Consider the following 24,573-nt stretch of genomic DNA (forward strand, 5'->3'; position numbering starts at 1 on the left):
CATGGAAGAAGGTGGTTGGGAAAATCGCTGTGGAGAGAACTGTGGAAAAGGTGGCCTTTATCCTTTTTCATTCCCTTTTGCCAAGTTAGAAGGAGAGTGTCTCCCCTGCACCTTAAGGGAAGTAAAAGAACTTAAAGACTTGAATGTGTTCTCTGATGTTGGAGACAAAGAGTGTGTCACAGGCCTGAGAAAGCAAGCTGACAGTAAAGAGGAGACACGCACTCACTGGGAAGGGTTGGCATTTCTGCTGGTGGCAGAGGAAACGACACAGGTTTCCCTTGGGATGAGGTATGGATGTGGTGGAAGGCAGCCACCCAAGTGTCGTCTTCCACAAGGTTTCTATCCAAGAGGATGTCTAGAGCGGAGAAGGAACTCTAACAAAGAGTTGGCTACGTGAAGCCCAGGCTTCCTGAGAAACCACAGCCGGAAGGCTCACAAGCGATGCCACGTCAGGACGTCGGTCTGTGGACCCTGACCTGGCTAGAGGGTACCAAGGCACACCACAGCTGTGCTGTCCAGGTCCTTTTCTGCCCTCCCCTCCCCTCCTCGTGGGTCCACCACTGCAGGGGCCAAGAGCTGCTGCCCAGAAGCAGGAGCAGGGATGCAGCCGTACACGGTGCAGGAACCCGCTGTCCCCCCCCCCGCCCTCTGTTCTGGGCTCCGGACCTGAAGCAACTGAAGCTGAAGGAGGAGGAAAGTTTTAAACCCGAATGGAATTCGGGGTTTTAAAATTACTCTGAATGGGAATTGTGTGTTTATTAAAACAGACTGGGTTCTTTATTTTTATGAGTGACAGAAAAGGACCACGTGAGATGAGAGCGAGGAGCAGATTGGGAACTTTTCCTCAGAATTCGTTTAATGGAAAGTGGTGAAAAAGAATAATGTGGATTTCAGCCTACACTCCATGGAGTCCAGTGCACTCAACTGACAAAATAATTTTCTTGAGTTATTGTTGTTCATTTAAGCTTTTTTTAAATTAACCTGAGGGTAGTTTTTGTGCACAGAAGAGACCATACAGAAGTTATTTAGTTTCTAAAATTAATTCTAAATACATTATAGTTACAAAGTTAAAATCCTAGCTCTTCCTCATGCTTTTAAATTCTGTTTATAAATTATATTATTGTACTTACTTTCTTAGCAAAGTTTAACATTGGCTCTTAGAGTTCTTCTCACTAATGCTTGGTCTCGATTATAAACTCAACTAATTTAATTCCTTCAGATACTTTAGACTTCACATTTAAATTTGATGTATTTTCTTTCTTAAGTGCTTTAATTGTATAACTTAACAAATCATTCCTTATAAATCTAATAAACAAACATAAATATAATGACCTTTGAATTCTCTTAAATGTTCCAATAGAGGATATAAATGTGGAAAGACTTAAAACCAAATTCACAAGGCTGCATTCAATATTTAATTCACATTTTAATTTTCAGTTATTGGGCTGCCACACTAATAAGCCAGATTTTCACAAACATAGAGCAAGTTCTTAAATATCAAATACTAAAACCCTGGTGTCCCTTTTCTTCCACATTTAAAGGGGTTATGAGATGCTCACCACTAAGGAAGTTATTTGCCCCTGCAAGTAACTGATGTGAATTTTGACAAGAGATTCCTGATGAGTGTGAGATAAAGGATTACATGCATTCAGGACAATTTTCTGCCAATTAAGGACACTATATATGATGACACATATAACACGGGCTTGCTTCTTCAGCATGCTTGGAGTTGCAAAAAGAAAAATTTCAGCCTGGACACTGCATCTTGTCAGCAACTTTGATGTCATGGTTTACCCTGTACTGGTAATTGCTTACATTAGTGACTCTGTAGCTCAAAGGAGGTTTCCACGTGGCATAAGACCTCGAGATTCGTGTCTCACACATTACCTAGTCCTTATTTCTGCTCACAGACATCTGCAGCTTGAACCTAGGTTGATTACCTCATTTGATTTTCTGTTTCCTTGGATCATCTTAAGTAATGTAGGTGTATTTTTTTGTCTACTGCTAAACACCTTTGAACCTGATGGAAGCCTGCATTTTGTCATCATCCTGGACCACCCAACTCTTATAGGTATTAAAATGATAACCAGTTGCATTTTGAATACCTCACATAGCTACAAGGCCATTGTCAATTTGTACAGTGAAACTTCAAATTAAAAAAATAGTAAGATCATGAATGTAGCCCTCTGTTTGAGACTGTGCTGCGACCAATTCTGTTTTTTTTTTTTTCCCCATTTAACAGACATGGGAGGTTGGCTGCACAGATATTTTTATTTTATAGATGAATTCATTGGAAGATAAAGAAGCCAGGCAGCCCTCCCAGAACATGGAGAAAATAGGGAGGAGAATTAAGACCCAAACTCAGTTCAGAATGCAAGGGCGCCAGTGCGTTCTGTCGTCCCTCCCTGCCTCTCCTGGAAAGTTCAGCAAAGGCAGACTGAAAGAATAAACGTTGGGAGAGAGTTTTCCAATATTTTTTGAGCTTAATAAAAAAAAAAAAGAAAAACAGCTTTTTTTAAAAGGGGGCATTTTTATTATGCTTGTTAGGCCTTTCTGACCAACTTCCATTCTTCAGGGGTGTGTAATCATGCTAAGTCCTGGAGGGGGAAATGCCTCTTTTGTAAGTCTTCCTGATTATCTATTTCTAGTGGACTCATGAAGAGTCAGGAGCACTGGCATTTTTCTTTGCTATATTTCAAACCTGGCAGAAGCTTTTCAAAGCAGAGTCACAGAGGCTTCTGTTAGAAATCCACCCCATGCTGCAAGTTGGTGTTGACTGCCACTGCCTGGGATGGGATGGGACAAAAACCCATAAGGCGAAGTGTCACATCACCGATTTGATTTTCAAATGCCCTTCACCATTTTTTTTTTTTAAAGCAGTGGAACTGTTTCTTCACTCTAGATCTTATGTAGGAAGCTAATATTTAAAGAGATAAAAGCAGGGTAGCTCTAGTTTAAATGCAAGTTAGAGATCTGAATTCTTTGCTCCTCTGCCTTTCCTTGGGGACCATTGAACACTTCAGCACCCATAGTGGTTCATGGAAGACAATTTAAATACCAGTCTCACAGAAAAGGCATGACCGTCTAAGCATGGCGTTTCTCTTAAAAAAAAAAATAATCTACAGAGGACACTTAGAAGATTTCTCTTTGCTCCAGGAGGAAGAAAGTCGAGCCCTGGTTTCGACAGAGGCAGTTGTCATTCTGACTCCATCTCTACCATCTAACATTAGAAACAGTGACATTACTGTTCCCGCCGTGCAGAAGACTTGTGTGATGTCTCCCCGATGTAGCACGTCTCTACTGTTTTGTCTGAGGCAAATGTATGTCAGAGAGTAATCAGTAAGCATGGCTGCTGGAGTCAGGTCTCTGTGGGAGAATTTCCCATCCCCTCTGCTTTAGCTCATCCCAAACGTGGTCTTCGCTAGTGAGTGGAATTTATCACAATGAAGCTTTTCTGTGAAAGGTGTTTAGTCTCGCGATGCCCTACTTCTGCTTTTCTTACCAAATCTTCTTTTTTTTTTTTTAACATTTTTTATTGATTTATAATCATTTTACAATGTTGTGTCAAATTCCAGTGTTCAGCACAATTTTTCAGTCATTCATGGACATATACACACTCATTGTCACATTTTTTTCTCTGTGAGTTATCATAACATTTTGTGTATATTTCCCTGTGCTATACAGTGTAGTCTATTCTACAATTTTGAAATCCCAGTCTATCCCTTCCCACCCTCCACCCCCCTGGTAACCACAAGTCTGTATTCTCTGTCTGTGAGTCTATTTCTGTCCTTTATTTATGCTTTGTTTTTCTTTGTTTGTTTGTTTTTGGTTTTGTTTTTTAGATTCCACATATGAGCGATCTCATATGGTATTTTTCTTTCTCTTTCTGGCTTACTTCACTTAGAATGACATTCTCCAGGAGCATCCACGTTGCTGCAAATGGCATGTTGTCGGTTTTTATGGCTGAGTAGTATTCCATTGTATAAATATACCACCTCTTCTTTATCCAGTCACCTGTTGATGGACATTTAGGCTGTTTCCATGTTTTGGCTATTGTAAATAGTGCTGCTATGAACATTGGGGTGCAGGTGTCATCCTGAAGTAGATTTTCTTCTGGATACGAGCCCAGGAGTGGGATTCCTGGGTCATATGGTAAGTCTATTCCTAGTCTTTTGAGGAATCTCCACACTGTTTTCCATAGTGGCTGCACCAAACTGCATTCCCACCAGCAGTGTAGGAGGGTTCCCTTTTCTCCACAGCCTCTCCAGCATTTGTCATTTGTGGATTTTTGAATGCGGCCATTCTGACTGGTGTGAGGTGATACCTCATTGTAGTTTTGATTTGCATTTCTCTGATAATTAATGATATGGAGCATTTTTTCATGTGCTTTTTGATCATTTGTATGTCTTCCTTGGAGGATTGCTTGTTTAGGTCTTCTGCCCATTTTTGGATTGGGTTGTTTATTTTTTTCTTATTGAGTCGTATAAGCTGCTTATGTATTCTGGAGATCAAGCCTTTGTCGGTTTCACTTGCAAAAATTTTCTCCCATTCCGTAGGTTTTCTTCTTGTTTTATTTCTGGTTTCCTTTGCTGTGCAGAAGCTTGTAAGTTTCATTAGGTCCCATTTGTTTATTCTTGCTTTTATTTCTTCTAGGAGAAAATTTTTGAAATGTATGTCAGATAATGTTTTGCCTATGTTTTCCTCTAGGAGGTTTATTGTATCTTGTCTTATGTTTAAGTCTTTAATCCATTTTGAGTTGATTTTTGTATATGGTGTAAGGGAGTGTTCTAGCTTCATTGTTTTACATGCTGCTGTCCAGTTTTCCCAACACCATTTGCTGAAGAGACTGTCTTTATTCCAATGTATATTCTTGCCTCCTTTGTCAAAGATGAGTTGACCAAAAGTTTGTGGGTTCATTTCTGGGCTCTCTATTCTGTTCCATTGGTCTATATGTCTGTTTTGGTACCAATACCATGCTGTCTTGATGACTGTAGCTCTATAGTATTGTCTGAAGTCTGGGAGAGTTATTCCTCCAGCCTCTTTCTTTCTCTTCAGTAATGCTTTGGCAATTCTAGGTCTTTGATGGTTCCATATGAATTTTATTATGATTTGTTCTAGTTCTGTGAAATATGTCCTGGATAATTGGATAGGGATTGCATTAAATCTGTAGATTGCCTTGGGCAGTGTGACCATTTTAACAATATTGATTCTTCCAATCCAAGAGCATGGAATATCTTTCCATTTTTTAAAGTCTTCTTTAATTTCCTTCATCAATGGTTTATAGTTTTCTGTGTATAATTCTTTCACCTCCTTGGTTAGATTTATTCCCAGATATTTTATTACTTTGGGTGATATTTTAAAGGGGATTGTTTCTTTACTTTCTTCTTCTGTTGATTTATCGTTAGTGTAAAGAAATGCAACTGATTTTTGAACGTTAATTTTGTAACCTGCTACCTTGCTGAATTCTTCAATCAGCTCTAGTAGCTTTTGTGTGGACCTTTTAGGGTTTTCTATATATAGTAACATATCATCAGCATATAATGACACTTTTACCTCTTCTTTTCCAATTTGGATCCCTTTTATTTCTTTCTCTTGCCTGACTGCTGTGGCTAGGACTTCCAGGACTATGTTGAATAGGAGTGGTGATAGTGGGCATCCTTGTCTTGTCCCAGATTTTAGTGGGAAGCTTTTGAGTTTTTCACCGTTGAGTACTATGCTGGCTGTAGGTTTGTCATATATAGCTTTTATGATGTTGAGATATGTTCCCTCTATACCCACTTTGGCGAGAGTTTTTATCATAAATGGGTGTTGAATTTTATCAAATGCTTTTTCTGCATCGATTGAGATGATCATGTGGTTTTTGTCCTTTCTCTTGTTGATGTGATGTATTACACTGATTGATTTGCGTATGTTGAACCAGCCTTGTGTCCCTGGGATGAACCCCACTTGGTCATGATGTATAATCTTTTTTACGTGTTGTTGGATTCTATTTGCTAAAATTTTGGTGAGGATTTTGGCGTCTATGTTCATCAGTGATATTGGCCTATAATTCTCTTTTTTTGTAGTGTCTTTGCCTGGTTTTGTTATCAGGGTGATGGTGGCTTCATAGAATGAGTTTGGGAGTATTCCCTCCTTTTCAATCATCTGGAAGAGTTTGAGAAGGACTGGTATGAGTTCTTCTTTGTATGTTTGGTAGAATTCCCTGGTGAAGCTGTCCTGTCCTGGACTTTTATTTGTAGGGAGGTTTTTAATTGCTATTTCTATTTCCTTTCTAGTGATCGGATTGTTCAAGTGTTCAGATTCTTCTTGATTCAGTTTTGGTGGACAGTATGTTTCCAGAAACTTGTCCATCTCCTCTAGGTTATCCAGTTTGGTTCCATATAGTTTTTCATAATATTCTCGTATGATATTCTGTATTTCTATTTTGTTTGTTGTAATTTCTCCATTTTCCTTTCTTATTTTGCTAATTTGTGCTCTCTCTTTTCTTCTTTGTGAGTTTGGCCAGAGGTTTGTCGATTTTATTTACTTTTTCAAAAAACCAGCTTTTGGTTTGGTTGATTTTTTCTATGGTCTTGTTAATCTCTATTGTATTTAATTCCTCTCTGATCTTTATTATTTCCTTCCTTCTGCTGCTTTTTGGGGCTTTTTGTTCTTCTTTTTCTAATTCATTCAGGTGGTGGGTTAAATTGTTTATTTTAGATTGTTCTTCTTTTTTGAGGAAGGCCTGTATCGCTATAAACTTCCCTCTTAGCACTGCCTTTGCTGTGTCCCATAGGTTTTGAGTGGTTGTGCTTTCATTATCATTTGTCTCAAGGTATTTTTTAATTTCAGCTTTGATTTCCTCATTGATCCATTGTTTTTTCAATAACATATTGTTTAATCTCCATGCTTTCCTTTTTTTCTCCTTTGTTTCTCTGTTGTTGATTTCCAGTTTCATGGCATTGTGGTCAGTAAAGATGCTTGAGATAATTTCTATCTTCTTAAAATTGTTGAGGTTTCTTTTGTGCCCAAGTACATGATCGATCCTGGAAAATGTTCCATGTGCACTTGAAAAGAATGTATATCCTATTTTTTGGGGGTGTAATGCTCTGAAAATATCCACCAAATCTAGTTTTTCTATTGTACTATTTAATTTCTCTGTTGCCTTGTTTATTTTCTGTCTGGAAGATCTGTCTAGTGATGTTAATGCAGTGTTAAAATCTCCAACTATGATTGTATTCCCATCAATATCCCCCTTTATCTCTGTTAGTAATTCTTGTATGTACTTAGGTGCTCCTATATTGGGTGCATGTATATTAATGAGTGTAATATCCTCATCTTGTATCACTCCTTTAATCATTATAAAATGTCCTTCTTTATCTTTCTTTATGGCCTTTGTTTTAAAGTCTATTTTGTCTGAAATCAGTACTGCAACACCTGCCTTTTTGGCTTTTCCATTTGCATGGAATATCCTTTTCCATCCTTTCACTCTCAATCTATATGTGTCCTTCTCCCTAAAGTGGGTCTCTTGTATGCAGCATATTGAAGGTTCTTGCTTTATTATCCAGTCTGCCACTCTGTGTCTTTTGACTGGAGCATTTAGTCCATTAACATTTACAGTAATTAATGATAGATGTGTGTTTATTGCCATTTTGAACTTATCTTTGCAGTTGAATTGGTATATCCTCTTTGTTCCTTTCTTCTTCCTTTTGTGGTTTGGTAATTTTCCTTTGTATTATCATGGATTTTATTTAATTTTTGTGACTCCTTTGTAAATTTTTTGGCTTGTGGTTACCCTTTTTTGTAAATCTATCAACCCATTACTATAACTGTTTTTATTAAACTGATAGTAACATGATCTCAAACCCATCCTACTGTTAAAAAAATTTAAAAAAGAAAGAAAAAAATATTCTATATTTCCCTGCCTCCCTCTCCCACTCTCAGTGATTTGTATGTCTTCTTTTATAATTTCATGTTTACTTTATTTGTAATTCATGAGTTATCACCTTTCCAGTTGTGTGTTTCTCATTTCTGTAGCATCCTGCTGCTTTTCTATTTAGAATAGCCCTTTCAATATTTCTTTTAGCATGGGTTTAGTGTTGCTAAACTCCTGCAGCTTTTTTTTTGTCTGTGAAACTCTCTATTTCTCCTTCTATCCTCAAGGATAGCCTTGCTGGATAAAGGATCCTAGGCTGCATCTTTTTTTCATTCAGGGCTTTGAATATATCTTGCCACTCCCTTCTGGCCTGTAGTGTTTGTGTAGAGAAATCAGCTGAGAGCCTTATGGGGGTTCCCTTGTAACTTACTCTTTGCTTTTCTCTTGCTGCCTTTAGAATCATTTCTTTATCCTTGACTCTGGCCATCTTGATTATGATATGTCTTGGTGTGGGTCTATTTGGGTTCTTCCTGTTTGGGACCCTCTGAGCTTCCTGTACTTGGATATCTGATTCCTTCTTTAAGTTTGGGAAGTTTTCAGTCATGATTTCTTCAAAAACCTTTTCAATCCCCTTTGATCTTTCTTCTCCTTCTGGGACCCCTATTATGCGAAGATTGGGACGCTTTATATTATCCCATAGGTCCCTTATGCTATTTTCATTATTTTTTATTTGCTTCTCTTGTAGTTCTTCTGAATGGGTGCTTTCTATTGCCCTGTCTTCTAGATCACTAATTTGTTCCTCTGCATTATCTAGTCGGCTTTGCACAGCTATTAGATCATTCCTCATCTCTGTCAATGAGTTTACCCATTCTACTTGGCTCTTCTTTATAGCTTCAGTTTCATTTTTGACATATTTTATATCTCTAAACACTATCTCTTTTAATTCCTTCAGCAATTCGATCACTCCTTTTTTGAACTCTTGATCTAGTAGGCTATCGATGTCTGTTTCGTTGATCTTTCTTTCAGGGGATTTCTCTTGTTCTTTTAATTGGGAAAGGTTTTTCTGCTTCTTCATCTTGCTCATACCTCTTTGGCACTGTGGTTTATGGAGTATCAGTTGTTTATTTTGGTCCTTAAGGATTTTATCTATCTGATGCCTATTTAGGAATAGAACTTAGGAAAAAAAGAAAAAAAAAATAAGAGAGAGAGAAAGAATTTTAAAAGAAGGGAGAAAGAGGGTTTGAAAACAGTGTATAATGAATAATAGAAAAGTGAGTTGAAGCAGAGTATTAATCGGGTTGAGACGTCCTTTTGAAACCTTTACAAAAAAAGGGGGGGGAGATGAATAGATGTATTTGAAACCTGTGTCTAATCAATAGCAGGACATCAAAACCCAAGAGAAATAGAAATGAATTAAGAATTAAGAAGTAAAGATTAAGAGAGTAATAGAAAATAGAACAGGTAAAAACAGATTTAAAAAAAGGGGGGGTGGTTGTTGGTGTTCTCCTGGAGTCTGTGTGCTTTTAATGTGAAGTCTTTCTGTCTTCGTCCTGTTTTGGAAGCTCAGCTTGCTGTTTCAGAGGCCCTCCGTTGGCGCCCTCTTCTGTGCTGCTCCCAGCACCTGTCGGCAAGCAGATCGCGCCTCCTCCTAACACTGGGTCAGGTGCAGCTCTCCTCTGCTGTGGGCGGGCGGGTCGCTGCCCCTCCGGATGCCGCAGTCAGATGTTGCAGACTGGCCGGGTAGGAGGGCGGGTCGTGCCCACTCCCAGCACCTCGGTCAGGGGCTGTGTTCCTGCCCGAAAGGCGGGGGGCCGCTCACGCTCTACCTGCGCCGCCGCCGGTAGCTCCGCTGCTCTGTGCGGCTGCGCGCTCCGCCCTGGTCGGCGCTCCGCCCTGGTCGGCCCTCCGTGGGTGGGTTCTGGGAAGACCGAGGGACATCCCTGTCCCTGCTCCGAGCCAAAACCCAGCTCCTTGTTTGTCTTTGTGGAGCAAGTTCTCTGAGGGACCAGGATGGAAGGATCCTGTCTGCCCCAGGCTGCAGGCCAGTCTCAGTCTGGCCTTTGAGGCTGCTAAGCCCTTTGGTGCGGATGCAGGTTTCGCCCCCGCCCCCGCCTGAGTGCTCAGCGCGGAGGATATGGCGGCTGTGTCTGAGCCCCGCCTCTCTTCCCCCGAAAACTTTCCGCGGGTTTTCAGAGATGGGGGTGTGCACCCTTCCCCCGAGAGCACATCAACTTTGCTGTTTTATGGAGGGCCCAGATTGTTCTGCCCTGTGCACCCACAGCCACGGCGCGCAGCCCCTTGCGTTCCCCCGGGGCTGCCTCCGTGCAGCCACTTCCGTCCTCCGCCCGGCTTGGGCAGCCTGGCCCTGCCCGCGGCTGCCGGCCCGCGTCTCAGGCTGGGTGTCGGGGGGACGCTCTGTGCCCTTTTAACTTAGTTCTGTCGGTCAAGGGCTGCTCTGTACAGATCGGAGCCTCGGAGGCTCCCCCTCCATCCCGCTGGCCTCTCAGTTGGAGAGCGGAGACCCAGCGAGCGAGCGCCAGTCCTTTGCCGCTCCCTTCCCGCGGGACCCGCCCCGCGCTGCTTTGCCTGTTGTTCTTTCTTTTTTCCTTTTCTCCTACCAGATTTTTGGCGTCTTTATCTTTTGAAGAGGGCGATGTTCTGTCGGAGTTCCACAGGTGCTCTGGTTGGCTGAGTGGGTCTGTAGTTGTGAATCTTGGTGTATCTGTGGGAAAGGGTGACCTGCGAGCGTCCTTCTACTCCGCCATCTTCCGGAAATCCCCCTTACCAAATCTTCTTAATTGAGTACTGGACATCAGACAGAGAAGTAATGAGAAAGGAGGAACAGGGGTTCTGGCCAGACTTGTCAGTTCACGTTGTCTTTCTGGAGACCCAGATGCTGCGATGCTTGGCGCTCCACCCACGTGTAATTTATGTTACAGTTATCGATTGCTTCTGCTGCCTCTGAATTATGGAAACAGACTTGGAAGTCATTAAGAAAAAGGTAGAAACTATTATTGTAGTGCTTCTACTATCCAATAGTTTGTGGTTTTCCTTTTACATAAACTTGGGGGTTGAAATCCAAGGCCAAGCGGGAATCATAGCCATGAAAAACACGGGCATGTATTTTATTCCCTCAAACCATTTTGAAGAGTTTTGACTATATTATCCAGCCCCAATCCTACCCCCCCTCCCCAAATTTCAACCCCAAATCCCCTTAAAGATTAACAAGCTGACAAACTTTGCTAATGTCAGGGAGAGGAAAGCAGCTCCCTGCTAGCTGCCGGAAATGGACTCCAGACTTCCTCTTTCTTCAGCTGAGGACACTATGTAACTGTTCAAAAATGTGAGGGTTTCTTAAAGCATGATGATTATTACAGGACTGAGATGCAGGCTTCTCCTGGAGCCAGGTAGCAACGTTCAGCCAATGAATCAGACCCCAGTCTGGCCTGATGTTCAACAAGGAGATGATTTATAATGGGATACAGGGGCAGCCAGCGGATACAGCTCAGAGGTTGCATAATCCAGACCAGCTGGGCACAGACTGGGACACTCCTCTCCCCCTCCTTGTCATTTGCTCCCTGCAGAACATGGAGAGCAGGTCTTTGAGAGGCAGCTTGAAGATGCTCAGCACACAAAGATGCCGGCTTATCAAGAACTGGTTTCACCTTATGTCTTTCTAAAACCCACATTGGCCCAGAGGAAATATCCCAGCAGGGTTTAGGCTCAATGAAACTCTAGAAATTGTGAGAAAGTTCTAGTATATAGAAAGATTATTTCTTCTTCTGATGTGTGTGTTTTGTGAGTGTCAGGGGTTGGGGAGAAGTAGCTGAGTTCATAGAAGAGCATCATTTATATTTCTCAAAAGGTTATTATTTCCATAGTGTCTAATATACTTTGGATCATAATACTTGTATTATTTTTGGTTCTGCAGCTGTATAATAATGTATTATATTTATCTATCATAAATATATGTTATTCACTGGCATAGCAATGTAGCAAATGGTATGTAATATTATTACTCCAATAAATAAAAACACTTAAATAATATGCAAATGCTATTTTAAAACATATGAAGTCTCTAGACAACTTATCACATGAAATACAAGTTTCACGAAATGATATAATTACACATATTGTATTTTCAGAAACATTTCTATACCTATTTCTATAGGAAACAAATATTAGCTGAAACTGAACTCATAAACTGATTAAAAATGGGTCAGGCAATTGTAGCCTTGTCATCTCCATCCTGCTTCCTCCTCCTGTGCTCTCCGCCTGCTCCTCCCTGCTCCTCTCCTCTTACTAAAGGTCCGTGGCCATAACTTGCACTCTTGTACTTTACTACAGACTCTGTCAAAAGCCTATTCTATCCTTTGGGAAAATCTCTTTAAACAGGTTTTCCTTGATTTTTATGATAAGTTACCAGTTAAAATCTACATTAAACTTTCACCGTTAAAATGATACTATAACATTCATAAGAAGGGTGGGCAGCTCATTATGTTAAGGGATTTATCTAGTAAATTCTTTTGCAGAGCAAACGGGGACCAGGCAGGGCTGAGGCCTCTCTTCTATTACATTAAATGCTTGAAGACACTGGAGAAATCCGTGAAGAGTTTTGAGAGGAAAATTTAGTAACTTCCAAATTCCTGGACAAAGTGTTATTCATGTGTGAAGATAATGGAAAGAGTTTCCAGATATGCAAATACTTAAAGTATGCAACCGTGGCGTATCTATTCAGAAAAAATGTTACCCAGAGCTGAGCTCAAATGTCATCAGAAACTGTAACAATTTTTAAAAAGTCAGATTCCATAGTGAAGAAATAGAATGAAGGACTATAAGTAAAATTTGAAATTGTTTAAATATATAATTGTTAATAAATTTACATGAAAGTTGCAAAGCACTATGAAAATGCCATAAGTAATTTTGAAAGATTAGAAGGCTTTAAAATGAGAAAAACAATAATAAGCACCTTTCAAAATCTTGTATACATGCAATAGAAAGTGGGAAAAGAGAAGGAATTTTCTTCTCTGAACTGAAGGGAATCAGTAGGTATTATTTCCTACTTGAGGTTGGTAAAGAGCTAAAGGACTAGTTTTTTAAAATTAAAATTAAACTGTAATTGAATTAAAAACAGAATTTATATCTTATAATTCCCTAAGAGAAATAGACAAACATAGCCCATATAACAAAAGATAGGGAAGGAAATCAATGTACAATATGTAAAAGACAGAATAAAGCAAGATGGCATGTGGACAATAAATGTAAATTGGAAACTGGTTAAACGTAAAAAGACAACAGGAGCTTGTATTATAAACTAGAAGTTAACTGTACTCTGTGCACAAGAGCTCACTGAATACAAAGGAAGTTAGAAAAGTTCACATTCAGAGGGTATGAAAACCTTTCAGACAAATGCGAGCTAAAAGAAACTAGGTATCACAATATTAATATCAGAAGCTACAGAGTATTCAGAGCATTAATTGTTAAAAATCTATGGAAAGAATTCCAAGCCAAAACAATATTGTTTCAGTCGGGACTCTCCACTAGGCTTAGTTCCCAATGATCAAATCTATGCATTAGAGAAAATTCTATGTCATGGCCAGAACTTACAGAGGGATGTCTCCCACCTAATATCGAGAGAAGCACGAGCATAAGTGGTGGAAGCAAGGGCAGAGAGAGGGAGGTGCAGAGGTCTCACCAACAAGGGGTACTGAACAGATGAGGAGATGTGGAATTCCTGCCGAAACTGTGTGTGAATGGTCTATTAAAACTAACACACAGGGAAAAATGAAACCAGTGTGAGTAACTGCTCATCAAAAAGAATTACTGTATATTTCAGTAAGGTCGCAAGCAGCAGAACATCTTTAAAGTTCTGAAAAAAAATCCTCAATTCTATATGCATTAAAAATATCCTTTTAAGATGAGGATGAAATAAAGATAAAACTAAGGGAATTTGTTACAGAAAGACCTGGACTACAGTATATACTAAATTATGCACCTTGGGTTGAAGAGAAATAATACCAGCTGCTAAACTTCATCTACAGGAATGTAAAAAGAGCACCAGAAATAGTGAGTATGTGGGAAAATCAAAGACGGCTGACGATAATGATGGAGAGACAAGATGTGTGTCAGTAGCACAGAAGACAAGGGGAACATGGAACCGTGACACTATACTGTGGTGAATTTCTTACATGGCTTATGATGGTATCATATTAGTTTTAAGTAGGCTGTGATAAACTGTGGAAGAACTTTGTAATCCTTAGAGCACCTACAAAATAGTAGAAAGAAATTCAGAAAATCAACAAAGTAAATACTTGCTTCTATGAAAAGATTAAATAATATTGATACAGATAGACCCTGAGAAGACTAATTAAGAAAAAGAAGAGACACAAATAACCAGTATCTGAAGTGACGAAGGTGATGCTGTCACAGAACCCATAGATATTAAAAAGGACACTATAAGGAAAATTGTGAACTTTATGGCAATATACATATGATGACTTAAATGAAACAGATGCATTCTTTTAAAAAGAAAATTTACCAAAACTGACTCAGGAAAAAAATAGAAAATCTGAATAGTTTAAACTCTATTAAAGATATTTAATTAATACTCTTTCTCCCAAAAAGAAACCTCAGTTATATCAAATATTTAAGGAAAAAGTAATACCAATCTTACATAAACTCTTAAAAAAATAGAAGAGGGAGGAATGCTTCCTAATTCATTTTACGCATCCAGTATAATGCAAATACTAAAACGAGACAAAGGTATTATAGGAAAATGAAAATGCTGACCAATATCACTTATAAATATGAAACAAAAATCCTCAATTTAATATTAGCTAATAAAATCAGAAATACATGAAAAAGATAATACCGTATGAGTTCCCTCTAGGAATGGATAGCCAGTTTAATATTTGAAAACCAATCAGTGCAATCTGTCACATTAACAGAATAAAGGGGAAGAGCTATCAGGTCATCTCAATAGACATAAAAAATTAATTTGTCAAAATTCAATACCCATCCTTGATATTTTTTTCAAGTGCAACAAACTAGGAATAGATTAAATCTTCTTCAATCTGAAAAAGAATATTTCTGAAAAATGTACAGCCAATACTGTACTTCAGTGGTATCATTCTGAATGCCTTCTGCCAAAGATCTGAAACAAGGCAAGGATATCCACACTCATCATTTTTACTCAACATTGTATTGGAGGTTGTAGCCAGTGAAATAAAGCAAGAAAAATAAAAAGCATGTATATATATATATGTATATATATATTGGATACAAAGAAGTCATTGTCTTTATTCACAAATAAATTTATTGTCTATGTAGAAAATCCTAAAAAAAAAAAAAAAAAGAGCAACTGGTACAACTGAGTAGCAAAGGTCACAAGAAACAAAGTCAATTTACTAAAATTATATTTCTCCTTTCCAACAACAGCAAAAAGAATTGGAAAATGAAATTAAAGCATACCATTTACAATTGCCCTAAAATAGAAAATATTTAGAGATATCTTTAACAAAATGTATGCAAAACTTGGACACTTAAAATGAGAAACAATGCTAAAAGAATTGAGAATCATTAAAGAAGACCTACATAATGGAGAAATATGACTTGTTCCTGGTTTGGAAATACCAATATTGTTAAGATGTTCATTTCCCTCAAAATTGTTCATACATTCATCACAGTGACAAAATCACAACAGGCTCTTTTGGGTGGGTGTTTAGAAATTGACAGGTGGTTCTAAAATTTAATGGAAATGAAAGAGCCCTGTAATAACCAAAAGAAACTTGAAAGATAAAAAATGCTGGGGACTTAAAGTACCTGGTTTTGAGATTTATTTTATAGTGGCAACATTAAGGCAGGATGGTGTGGGTGTAAAAAAGGACAACTAGATCTGTGGAATATTATAGAGTCCAGAAATGGACTGTCATACAGTCATTTGGTTCTGACAAGGTACCAAATCATTTCAGTGGGAATAAAAGGTCTTTTCAGTAAAGAATGCTGGAATAACTGGCTATTCCTATGGAAAAAAGTGAACTTTCACATCTTCTTCATACTATACATACAAGTTAATTTAAAATGGATCGTAGACTTAAGACATTAAAGGCAAAACTGTAAAGTTTATAGCAGAATATGTAGAATGTCTTTATGAATTTGTGGTAAGCAAAGATTTCTTTAAGATGATGCAGAAAGCATTAACCATGCATAATTAATAATATGAATTCATCAGAATTAAATCTGCTCATAAAAAACACCATTAAAGGAAGCCGCAGACTAGGAAAAAATATTCACAATACTTTTACATCACCAAGGCATATCTGGAATTATTAGTTATTAATAATGAAGACCTTGAAATTTTAAAATGGGAAAAAGTCATGAAGAAACCTTCATAAAAGATACGAGATCATTGATCATCAGGAAAACACAAAATAAATGTGCAGTGAGATAGCACTTTGTATCCAGTAGAATAGTTAATATTAAATGACTGTCAGCCACACATGCTGGTGAAGAGGTGAAGAAACTGAAGCTCTGATACTCGCTGATGGGGATGTAAAATGGTAAAACTAATTCAGAAAATATGTTTGAAGTCATACCTCTATCCTGTGACCCAGCAATTTGACTCTGAGTTATTTACCCAAGAGATGTCAAAACATACGTCCACAAAAAGGCTCTACCAGGTCAAGGAACGCTTCCTGCATCTGCTGTTAGTATTGGTGGCTGATGGCTCACAGCTGCTCCCCCTCAAGAGAATTGTCCTCAGCTGATAGGTGCCACCTCATTCAAGAAGTTATACTCCCACTCTGAGAAGGGGTCAGCACAACTGATGACTGATACAAAGTACAGAAGGTCAGCCCCCTTGTCTCAAGGATAATCCAAGATTTGACCTATGACCTCATCCTTACTCTGCTTCCTTCCTCCCTTTTAGGTTTCTCCTGAGAGCACTCCTGAAATAAATTATCTGCACCAGAATCCAAGTATCAGGCTCTGCTTCTAGGGACTTAACCTGCAATAAGAGGTCACAGCTCTGAGAATTTCTTGTACAAGAATGTTTATAGAAGCTTTATTTGTGTAAACCAAAAACTGGGGATTTGTGGGATGGGAAAGACCCACAAATGTCCATTTACTGTAGAATGGGTAAACAAACTGTGGTATATCTTAGAATTTGAGTTCTATAAAATTTAATAGAGTAGGATTGGATTGGACTGGACTGAACTGAATTGAATTCCATTTACAGAATTGAATACCAATCAGCCATCAAAATGAACAGACTACTGACACATGGAACAGCATGGATGATTGTCAGAGACAAAAACCCTGCAGCAAAGCAGTTTCAAAGGATACAAGGTCAGTCCATGGTTGAGAAAAGTACCCATTCAGTGCCCCCAAAGAAAAGCTTCTGTGGCCATCTCAATAGTTTTCACGTCTATTAGTGATTAAAAATGCACTGGTAAAATAAGAAGAGATGATACTGAATTCTTCATTCTCCTTCCCTCCTGATGAATGTATATATATCATTGTACTTGTGATTTGGATAAATTTTCAACTTTTTCTAGAGTAAATTTTCATAATGCACATTTAAAAATGTTTTTAATGAGGTATAGTTGATTTACAATGGTGAGTTAGTTTCAGGTGTATAGCTAAGTGACTTGGTTACACATACATATATATATATATATATGTATATGTATGTGTGTGTGTGTGTGTGTGTATATATGCTTTTTTTCAATTCTTTTCCACTATAGGTTACTACAAGATATTGAATATAGTTCCCAGTGCCATACAGTAAATCCTTGTTATCTATGTTATATATAGTAGTGTATATCTGTTAGTCCTGTACTCCTAATTTATCCTTCCCCCCACTTCCCCTTTGGTAACCGTCAGTTTGTTTCCTGTGTCTGAGTCTATTTCTGTTTTGTAAATAAGTTCATTTGTATCATATTTTAGATTCCATATAAAAGTGATATCATATGATATTTGTCTTTCTCTGTCTGTCTTCACTTAGTATGATGATAATCTTTAGGTCCATCCATGTTGCTGCAAATGGCATTATTTCATCCTTTCTTATGTCTGAGTGATCTTCCATTGTATACATATACACCACGTCTTCTTTATCCATTCATCTGTTTATGGATACTAAGATTGCTTCCATGTCTTGGCTGTTGTAGAAAGTACTTCTATGAAGATTGGGGTGCGTGTATCTTTTTCAAATGAAAGTTCTCATCTTTTTCCAGATGTATACCCAGGAGTGGGATTGCTGAATCATATGGTAACTCCACTTTCAATTTTTTAAGGAATCTCCATACTGTTCTCCATAATGGCTACACTAATTTGTATTCCCACCAGCGGTATAAGAGGGTTCTCTTTTCACCACACTCTCTCCAGCATCTATTATTTGTAGACTTTGTGATGATGGCCATCCTCACAGGTGTGAAGTGATACCTCTTTGTGGTTTTCATTTGCAGTTCTCTAATAAATAGCGAAGTGAAACATCTTTTCATGTATCTGTTGATCATCTGTATGTCATTTTTGGAGAATGTCTATTTAGGTCTTCTGCCCATTTTTTTGATTGGGTTGTTCGGATTTTTGCTTGTTTTTATTATTGAGTTATATGAGCTGTTTATATGTTTTGGAAATTAATCCCCTGTGAGTCGTATCATTTTCTTCCAGTCGGTAGGCTGTCTTTTTGTTTTGTTTATGGTTTCCTTTGCTATGCAAAAGCTTATACTTTTGATTAGGTCCCATTTGTTTTATTTTTGCTTTTATTTCTTCTACTTTGGGAGACTGATACAAGAAAATATTGCTACGATTTGTCAGAGAATGTTTTCCCTCTGTTCTAAGGTATCATAACTTCTGTTTATGTCCTTAAGCCATTTTGAGTTTATTTTTGTGTATGGTGTGAGGGAGTGTTCTAACTCCATTGATTTCTATGTGGCTGTCCAGCTTTCTGGAACCATTTGGCTGAAGAAAATGTATGGATCTTTTTTCACACATCTGTTTCATTGAGCTTTAATTTCTTTTCTTTTTTTAGTATGAATGTTCTACTTCCTAAGTCAATTATTTTAATCATTTTTTTTCAAAATAGTATCCATTTTTTGAGATTTTAATATTTAAAATTTTCTCTACATTTTTTCCCGTGGTTACTTCTTTCTTTCTTTCTTTCTTTTTTTTTTCTTGATTAAAATAAGCAGAGCTTTACCTATGTTATTTATTTTTAAAGAACCAGCCTTAAATTATTGTTTTTATTTCCTCCTTTAAAAATTATTTTTCTAACTTTATTCTTTGTCCTGAATTTGTGGTTATTGCCCAATTTCCGTCTTATTGACTTGATCATTTAATTTAGTTTTTCTTATTCTTTTTTGAAATGAAAGCATTTAATCTATAATTTGCCTCTGACTATGGTTTTGACTAAATTCTGAGGTTTTAAATTCTGTATAATGTTCTCAGTTTTGTTTTCACTTCAATGTTCTGTCATTGAAATTTTTATTACCTTCTTTGCACAATATTTGTAGGACAATGTTAGTTTCTTTTTTCCTCATTTCTGAGTAGTTTTTTTGCTGCGTTTGTTTTAAATTCGGTCAATTTCTAGTTTTATTGCAATGTAACCACATAAGATAGCCTTTACATTCTTTTCCTTTTAGAAATCTTTGAAGGTTTTTTGTCTTGCAGATTATGATCAATTTTTAAGTTCCCCTTGGGACCTTGTAAAGAATATGTATTCTCTGTTGGTTAAAAAGTTTGGCGTATCTAGTAAATCAACCTTACTTCTTTTATTATCCAATTATGCATGCTATGTCTACTTGACCAAATGTGGTATGTTAAAATCATCAACATTCATATTTCTGATAATGTTGTCTACACATACAAGAATTTTTACCTTATATATTGTGGAGACAGTTCATTTGATTGATAAAGTTTCATGCCATTATATCTTTACCGAGGTTGGTAATTATTATCAAACTGAAATGAATTATTTTCCCTTTAATGCATTTTGCCCTGCATGTAGTGTTAATAGTAACCTTATCACTTTGCTTTCCTTTTTGCTCAAACATACCTAATATATGTTCTTATCTATAATATATATGTGTGTGTGTGTGTGTGTGTGTGTGTGTGTGTGTGTGTGTGTATGTATAGTGTGTGTGTGTAATTTTCTTTTGCATGATACTTTGTTTTAGGGGTGTGTTTCTTACATTCGTCATATGGCTGGGATTCTTTAAATTAATTTAAGTATGCTCGTGGTTTAAAAAAAAATGTTTTTTCGATTTCTAAATAATTTTAGATTTCAAAGAGGTTACAGAGGTTTCCTACACATTCTTCACCCAGTTTCCCTCATCTTACCTTCTTACATAACCATGGTCGGTATAGCTAAATTAACACTTCGTCAGGGCATCATCAGTTTTTCCAGTAATGGTGTTTCCTGTTTCTGCATCCAGTCCAGGACTGTACGTTACACCCATTTGTGTCTTGTTTGTCTTCCCAATCTATGAAGTTGCCTTCATCTTTCCTTGTTTTTCATGTTGGCACTTTTGAAGAGAACTGTTCAGGTATCTTATAGGACATCCCTCAGTTTAGGTTCATCTCATGATTTCTGATGACTATCCTGGGGTAATGGATTTAGGGGGGCGGGTAACACGACAGGGACAGCCTCTGCTCACTGCGTGTGTCAGGACGCCGTGGTGTCAGGACACAGCGGGTGATACTGTGTTTGTCCACTTCCTGAAGATGGTGTCTGTCAGGTTTCTGCACTGTAAAATCATTATTTTTCCCTTTCTATATGCTATTTATCAGAAGCAATCACTAAATCCAGCTCAAATTCAAGGGGGGAGGGAAGTGAAGTCCCACCTCTCGGAGGGAGGGGTACCAGATAATTTGCAAACATATGTTAAAGCCACCTACAGTAATTAACAGATACAGTGGGACGAACTTGGGGGTTATGCAAACACCCTGTTTAAAATATCCTTGAAGCTTCACCCACTAATTTTCGCCTTCATCAGTGGATCTCGCCGGCAGCAATTATCACTTTGGTATTCTAATGGTGATATTTTAATTCTCTCGTTCATTCTACGTGTATTAATTGGAAATTCTTCTGTACAGAATATTTGTCCCTTCCCCTCTAATTACTGATTTACTTAATTGGCTCTTTATCTCAGTAAGCACTTGTGGATATTTGTTTTATTCTTCAGGTTATAATCCAGCACTAAATGTTGTCATTATTTATTTTGCCATTGGGATCTCTTTTGGGTTAACTCCTAGGGCTTTTTGACCTGCTCTGTCCATCTGTCCATCCATCCACCCCCATCTATCCATCCATCTATTCATTAGCATTCACTGCTTTCCGGTGCTGCCTGACCCTTGAGGCTCATCTTATATTTTCTCTGTCTTAGCCTTAGAATCAGCGCCCCCTCCCACCCCCAACTTCTCTAACCATCAGGAAAATGCAGATCGAAACTACAGTGAGCTGTTGCTCCTGCAGGTTTCAAGTGGTCCCTTAGTTGAAGAATGCACTTCCTTCTGAAAACCCCGATTGAAGCCAGGGAGCTAAATCTGCTGCTGACATCATCAAGCCGAATTTCCACAAACTGGAGCTGATAACTGTGGCTAAAATTGGGGTAGCTGCGAATGAGGCATTACTGATGTTAGACAGAGGCAGTAAGTGGCCTTTAATCTGAGGACTTCATGGAAGGCTGGCTGGTGTTTTGGCCTCATTACAACAGCTGAGTCAAAACACTGGTTAGAAACCACTGAAGAGACATGCATTTCCACTCCCAGGCAGACACTGTGGAGACAGGATGGCCGTGTTTGTCCGTGTGAGCCTGTGTGTTCATGCTCTGGCACTGCCAAGCCCTGCCAGTGTCTGAGTCACCCCCTCGGACCCCTGCAGGTCATCTTTGTATACCAGCGCTCAGCTTCCTGGTCCTGACCCAGGAACCCAGCATGCACTGTGAATTCCAAGTTTGCAAAGGAGAGAGATGCTGGCAGGAGGTTCTGATGGAGGCTGCTGGTTTCTATTTAGTTGCATGCCAGTGGATCATTCTAGAGCAGAAGGAGGGAGTGGGTAAGAGAGCCATTGTGCACACAATGTAACGTTTAATCCACAGCCTCAGGTCAGATAGGTCCTTTTCAGCTCCTTCAGTTTGAAGAACTCAGAGTATCCGAATTTCAGGTTCCTGAAAGCACATCTGGAAGATTTTATTGCCTTTGTCTATGACCCTGGTATGTGCCCCAGCAGGAGACTGCTTTGTTATTAGAACATCTGGGTCTGGGTCCTGGAGCTACTCTCTGAGGTCTGGGCAGATCCTTCCATTTCTTCAACTATAAAACAGGAGCGGTAGTCCTGGTCCTACCGCCATGAAGGGGTGTTCTGAGGCTTGTGTGGCAGATCATGAGCGGAAGTGGCGTTGCCAATTCAGCTGTCCACCACTGTGTGGCAGGGTGATGTGGTTGTTCAGGAAATAGCCTGTGGACTCTGACCACCAGGGTGATCATGCTAATCCCAGTGTGGACCCTCAGCGGGTGTGAACTGGGAAAGCTGCTTGATCGTGGTGGCTCAGTTCCCTGGGAAAGGGATGGCACTAGTCCCTGCCCTAAAGCTGTGTTGCAAGGTTGATACATGTAAATCATATTTCTCTGTGCCTGGCACAGAGCAAGCGTATTAAACAGGTCCTGTTGATTGGAGCTGTTATCCAGCCCTCTCGGGTCCTGTATCTATTGAACAACCTAAACTTTCAGAAGGGTGTTATTCCTGGATCTTTCCAGACTAAGAAGAGAGCCACAAAAGCGCCCTCACCCCCTAAGAAATGTGCATCTCCACGGGTTCCACCTTGTTTTCTGTTCCATGCAGGCATCCCGCACGGCTTGTTTGTAATCACAGATAGTGGTATTTTAAAATTGAAAGGGCCATTTAAGTTCCTCCAGTCCAAGTCCATCCTTTTGTAGGGAAGGAAATTGAGTCAGAAAGTCCAGACAGGTTGACACAGAACTAAGTGAACGCTGGAGCCAGGCCTTCTCACCCTGAGGCCAGTTCTTTCCACTAAAGTTTGACATGTTCCCGTAAGTTCTCAGGATTATAAAGCCCCTTAATCTAGAAGAGACTGGCCTGAACCCCCTACTCACATCTTGTGGAAAGTCCCTGAGAGGGACTTTTCTGAGAATTCCCCGGGAACTTGGGTTCTCACTTCCTCATGCGTTGGCTTCTTCCAAGAGTGGCCTTCCCATCTTGCACCATGCTGACCTTTCCTGTTGTGCTGACCTTTCATTTTCAAATTTCATTTTTCATTTCATTTCATTTCATTTTCAAATTCAGTTTTCTTTTGGTCTCCAATCCAGTTTCCGGGTTCAAAAGTGAGGTCCCAGTTCCTCCATTTTCTCTTGTTCTGATTCTTCTCTGTTGCCTTCATTCCACTCCCATCTGCCTCCCACACTTTCATTCCCCCAAATTACCACAGGACTATGTTGTTATGTGGCAGCCTTTTAAAAAAGGTTTCCTTTAACAGGCATTAATTAAGAAAATACAGAAACAGATTCTTCCCATTTTCTCATGCAGAGCAACTCAACTCTCAAACTCAGCTCTGGGCCACCTCCTTTTGCCACTAAAGCTTAGTAGTTACCACTTACAAGGACTTGGATTAAGCTTATCAACCAGGAAACCCTCCTCACTGTGTTGTGCAAAGTGGCTGCTGTGGCCCCTCCATCACAAATACCTCCTTAGCAGTTCCCCTGGAAGAGTTTCTTAATGGTTCTGGCAGAAGAACACTGGGGAAGATTCTAATTATCCTGATGTGGGACAAATGTTTATTCCTAGATGAGAATTTATGGCCAGAGGTGGATGGGCTTTCCCCAGACTGAGTGGCAGGCCCTCCTCTGTGATGGTGGTACTCTGGTGGGACAGCATCCATCTTAGCCATGTGCGAAGTGTTCCAGGAGGGGAAGAGGACTTCTGATATCCAAGGAGGTGGGGATGATGTGCTAGACAAAAAAATTACAATGTCTACCCTAGGCAACATTAAGGCAAGAAGTCCCTTGGCCTGAACCATTCTGCACGTTGCCACTTGATTAATCTTCCTGGAACACCGCTGTTCTGAGTTTCTCTCATATTTCACAACTTTCAAAGACTTCCTGTCACTCAGTGGATAAATCTGGGTTGGAGATAGTTCAGGGAGGGTACTCAAGACTATCCATGACCTGCCTCCAGTTTGCCTTTAATTTTGAATTCCACATGGCCTCCTGCCCCCTCTATAAAGACAGCCTTTGGGAAGGAGAATGTAGTTGGTGTCCTACAAACACATTTCATAGGTCCTACACCTGGAGCATTACACAAGCTGTGACATCATCCAAGGCCTGCCCTCTTTCATCTATAAAATCCCGACCATCTACAAGGCACTTTCTAACCCCATCTCTTGTGAGACCCCTCATGACCACCTACTTCCTACCACCCAGGATGGTGAGACAGGAAATGAGCAGTGGGAGACAGCAACTGGATAGAGCTTCCTCCTGACAGCAAGGAAGATGCCTGCTTGGGGTGCACCATTTTTAAGTGTAAAAATCGTAAGTCACTTGCACTGATTGCACCCAGTGACTCTTCAGCAAAATGAGTGTTGGACTTGATGTAAGGTCCCATCCAACTCCAAAATTTGATAGGAGAGCCTATAAAATTAGGTTTGAACTTGGCAGTTGTACAGCACCGGTGATAGTGTGATGTATAATATACTGGTCCTTGTCCT

General features: G+C 39.2%; 1 long non-coding RNA gene across 1 annotated transcript in view; it reads left to right on the plus strand.

Moving 5' to 3' along the window:
* Positions 1–24,573, plus strand: part of LOC116669327 — a 234,868-nt gene that overhangs the window by 130,691 nt on the left and 79,604 nt on the right. Inside the window, exon 3 of the long non-coding RNA XR_004326693.1 lies at positions 17,091–17,200. This is a non-coding gene — a long non-coding RNA (uncharacterized LOC116669327). The remainder of the gene's footprint in view (positions 1–17,090; positions 17,201–24,573) is intronic.

Source organism: Camelus ferus, chromosome 16, assembly GCF_009834535.1.
Source record: "Camelus ferus isolate YT-003-E chromosome 16, BCGSAC_Cfer_1.0, whole genome shotgun sequence".
NCBI lineage: Eukaryota > Metazoa > Chordata > Mammalia > Artiodactyla > Camelidae > Camelus > Camelus ferus.